The 4,934-nt window shown below is 37.4% G+C and overlaps 1 long non-coding RNA gene across 1 annotated transcript; it reads right to left on the reverse strand.

Annotated features, from left to right (window-relative positions):
* Nucleotides 1-3,012: 3,012 nt before the first annotated feature.
* On the reverse strand, nt 3,013-4,734 carry LOC126443019 (uncharacterized). The gene is made up of 2 exons (XR_007581811.1): nt 4,643-4,734; nt 3,013-3,232 (listed from the first exon to the last, which is right to left on the reverse strand). It is a non-coding gene; the product is annotated as an uncharacterized LOC126443019 (long non-coding RNA).
* Between the last annotated feature and the right edge of the window lie 200 nt (nt 4,735-4,934).

The raw sequence follows: 4,934 nt of genomic DNA on the forward strand, positions 1-4,934 counted from the left end.
ACGAAAGTGTACTTAATTCATTAAATAACAAGTTACAAGCAGCAGGTATTTTCTGTGATTTGTCAAAGGCATTTGATTGTGTGAACCACAACATCCTTTTAAATAAATTAGAATTCCATGGTGTCACGGGCAGTGCTGCAAAATGGTTCAAGTCATACCTAGCTAACAGGAAACAAAGGGTGTCAGTGCAAGGGACTAGTGAATTAAGTCATCAGTCATCATCAGAATGTGAAGAAATTACATGTGGTGTCCCACAAGGATCCATCTAAGGGCCATTGCTTTTTCTTGTGTACATTAATGATCTCTTGTCAGTTACACTGCCAGAAGCAGAGTTCGTTTTGTTTACAGATGACACAAGTATTGCAATAAATAGCATGTCGAGTGTAGTTCTAGAAAGATCTGCTAATGATATTTTCATGGATATTAATAAATGGTTTAAAGCCAACTCATTGACATTAAACTTTGAAAAGACTCACTACATGCAATTCAGAACCTCTAAGAGGTTTCCACCCAGCATATGCATAAAGTATGAAGAAGAGCAGATAGAAGAGGTTGACAGTTTTAAATTCCTGGGATTACAACTTGATAATAAACTCAGCTGGGAGGAGCACACCACAGAACTGCAGAAACGCCTTAACAAATCTGTATTTGCAATTCGAGTGTTAGCAGACATAGGCGACATAAAAATGAAAAAGCTTGCATACTTTGCCTACTTTCATTCCACAATGTCATACGGTATAATATTTTGGGGTAACTCTTGAAGTCAAACAAAAGTTTTCAGAGTCCAAAAGCGTGCAATACGTATTATTTGTGGAGTAAATTCACGGACATCATGTAGAACCTCTTCAAAGAATTGGGTATACTAACTACTGCCTCTCACTATATTTACTCCTTAATGAAATTTGTCCTAAATAATGTATCTCTTTTTCCAACAAACAGCTCAGTTCATACATACAATACCGGGAACAAAAATGATCTGCACAAGGACTTAAAAACACTTACTTTAGTTCAAAAAGGGGTCCACTACTCAGGAACACTCATCTTCAATAATTTGCCAGCAAACATAAAAAATTTAGTTACAAATAAAGATCAATTTAAAAGGAGCCTGAAAGACTTACTAGCGGCCAACTCCTTCTACTCCATAGACGAATTTTTTAATAGAAATAAATGATGTATTGTATTTTTTCATACTATTAGTATTGTTATTTCAGCTTTAAAAAAATGACATGTTCCACATCCACGAGGATCTCCTCAGCATGGATCTATGGAACGAAAAACTAATCTACTCTAAGAGTTTTGTCTGGGAAGCCTCACACAACCTCCATATAGTCCCAATCTCTCCTCATGTGATTTCCATATTTTTGGAACCCTAAAGTAACAGTGTTGGCCATTCATTTGGGTCACACCAATAGGTGCACACACAGGTACAATCCCGGTTCTTTAGGCAGCCGCAAACATTTTTCCGTGAAGCGATTGACCATCTTGTCTCATAGCAGCATAGATGTATTCACGGCTATGGTGATTACTTTTGAAATACTGAACACTTTTTTTCATCAGTCTTGTATTCATTTGACTGCCCTTTATACAAGGAGCTTTCATCTCGTGTACTCTTTCTGAAGTTTTGCGTCACTGTAACCAAAAATATTACAACAAAAAAAGATGAATGTGACAGGGCTCAGATCCCATGCAGGGCCAGTCACATAATATTTTGATTTCACTCATCACTTTCAAATTATTTTTTAATTCCGCTATGTTGACTGAATGATAAATGTATAATGGCAGATCCACGATTAGGTCGGTAATTCTTAATTAACACATACTAGGATAGATTTTTCCATGTGAGCAGTGCAAACCTTGCCCTCTGCCTCCACCCCGTCCCCCTGCCCACCACCACACAAAAATTCCCAAGACCAGTTTCGTTTATCAATTTCTTTGGGTGGCAGTGTTGTAAACACAACTCAGACACACATACCTGACCAGCCTCTGGCCAGAATGTGAGCAGCATTGCAAGATGCTCCAGGTCTCGGCTCGGCAGCCAGAGAATGGCCACGTCTGCACGCATTGCGTTTGTGTGTTGTGAGCTGTCTGAGTCCAACACCCGTCTGGGTGTGACTATTGCACAAGTAACAGGTAAGGCGAACTGCAGATAGCAGTTTATTGGCAGAATCCTGAAGCCGTGCAGTCCTTAGAAAAATGAAATTGCTTACAATATTACAGTTCATCCAGTCGCAGAGTATTACTCGTCTGTATGGGACCCTAACTTAATGGATATTAATACTAAGATGTTCAGACAGTGGTTTTCCCCTCGTGCGATTTGCAAGTGGTCTCTGGCACAAATAGTGCCCTCCACCACACACCGCTTGGTGGCTAGCGCAGTATATATGCAGAAGTAGATATCTGTCACCTTTTGTATTTTTTCAATCTTTATTTACCGAGACCAGTTTTGAATCACTATCATCAGAGGGTACATCCATATTTATTGTGTGTTTGCAGCGTTGTTGGAGGCACGAACTGTACATACTTCCCACCAACTGTGGTGCGTATGCATTTTGTTCTCTTGCCATAACTACATGAGCCACCAGAATGCTGCAAATATGCAATAAATATGTACCATCTGATGATAAATCGCTTGTCAATTTAAAAGCATTCATGGTGAATAGAAACTCAAGAATAAAACCAAAGGCAACTTGTTGCTGTAAACCTTTACACAAATGTAAATCTGAACTGAAATTGCTTCTTCAGCCAACTTCTACTCTAAAGACGGATATTTAAAAAAAAAAAAACTTGTAGTATAAAAGACTAAAATGATTGCTTGTCTATTTAGCAGTAAATGTAAACATTCTGTAACAGTAATGGGACAGTGACAGAGACCATTATGTTCATTATTATTACTTTTCAGCCAGTGGGCTATCTGGTAATCTGTAAATAGCCAGTATGTAGCCATAAATACAAAAAGACACAGAATGTAAAACCAATGTAATCAACACCATTTTGATAGAAAGAGACCAATGGTCCTTGGAACATAGCATTATTTTTAATTAATTGAAATACACACAAACTATATCTGAAGAACAAAATCAGTTTACATGAAGTGATCTGCTACTGAATTATAAAAGGTAGATTGGCAGTAAGCCATTAATCCACCTGACTGTTTTGACCAGTAATGCCATCAACACGGTGTACACTATTTCAAGGACATACAATACGGTGATCACAACGTCACTCATTACACCTGCGAACAAATATAAATAACGTGTGAAGTATTTAACTCTAGCAGTGGAATGAAACTAACAGGACAACCAAATGAAGAGGACAAACTAAATATACGACAGTAAGAATAATGACATCACTACAAAACTCATATTTGCCCAAAAATCAAGCACACAAAATCCTCAAAATTTAACAAAAAAGTTTACAAAAATGAAAACTATTGGTGTTGTAAATTTCCCGTAACCTATATATCTCAAATGAAGACCTCAGTACTAGTAACCCAAACAGAACTCAGAAACTCAACACAATTTTCACATGACCTCCATAGCTCCAACAAAGCCCTGCATACCAGGAACCAACCACTCTAAAACATGGTGTTGCAGATTTCACTTCACCCACATAGCACAAGCAAAGCCCTAGAAACCACACATTCACTTACTCTACATGTAAACCAAAGTTGTCAGATTAACAAACGAAACCAAGCTTACATGACTAATATCAGAAATGTATCCTAATCAAAGATGGTACATCAGTACCCACGATACACACCAATAACAATCCAACAATTACCAAACACTAACAAGGAAATCCCGAAAATTCATGAAAACTTTCATTACCACCAATTTCAATTTACACAAACAACTACGCCCATTGCAACAAGTAATGAGCTACTCATAAATATCTGATTCTTCACAACTGAAGAAAAGAGAAAATATTAAATCCCTAAGCACAAGAAACTCACTGCTTTAATATTTCCAAATATAAAAATGAATCCATCAGCTAAAATGTGCAAATTCAAAGTAACTCACGAGAAATACAGCACAAATTCTTTCTATAGCAACCTGAAACATTCAATTCATGTCGAACAACTCACTAACAAACATGCAGCACAAGATAGTGCCACCAAATACTACAACACACAGTCTACAAAGACACTAAAAGCATCGAGGTTCACCATGACATTACGGGTCAAAGCAGATGGGTGTAGCGTCAGCACCTGACCTAGTGTGAATAACCTCAACTTAGCCTCGGGTAGGAAATAGTGATGAGGCACTGACTGCCAATTGCCAAGAAAACAGGACTACATTATCAAGAATGAAACGTAATCACTGTTGGAACATTTGTTCAGAGTCTGCATCTTATTGGTATAAGCTAAAAACGCCAGTCGTACCTGCTTTGCACTTGCGAGAACTTTCTCACTCTACTGTCCCATAAAACAAGGCTTACAGCATACTTTTATTCAATCTGTCCTAAGCAGTACTGCTAATATCTAAAAATTGTCCATTCTAACAATGAAATTTTAATACGTACATCCTAAACCATTTATTCTCAAATGACAGTTATGATTAATAATAAAGAGTGAATTTACTAGACATTGATTTGATTTACGAATTTTCTGAATGTCAGTAGAGACATTCATATGAATCCTTACCTGCTGTTTCAGCATCTTGTCTTGTAAATGCAAATTTCGCACAGTATCTCCAGTTTTTCTGCATTTCTCTTCCTGCTAAAAAGCGAGTTTCATCTCTAAAAATAAAGTTCATCAACTCCATTACTTAACATTTCAACAAGTTTAAAACGAGAGTTGCCTTTGAAGAAGCCTTCCAACAGCGACTACAACAGTACTAAGCTACATACAACACGGCTACGAAACTAAATCTGCCGCTTATAACGTTCATGAGTACAACACTACATGTGCAGCTTGAGTACATACGTCACAGAAT

This window comes from Schistocerca serialis, unplaced genomic scaffold (assembly GCF_023864345.2).
Source record: "Schistocerca serialis cubense isolate TAMUIC-IGC-003099 unplaced genomic scaffold, iqSchSeri2.2 HiC_scaffold_1420, whole genome shotgun sequence".
In the NCBI taxonomy this organism is placed as follows: Eukaryota; Metazoa; Arthropoda; class Insecta; order Orthoptera; family Acrididae; genus Schistocerca; species Schistocerca serialis.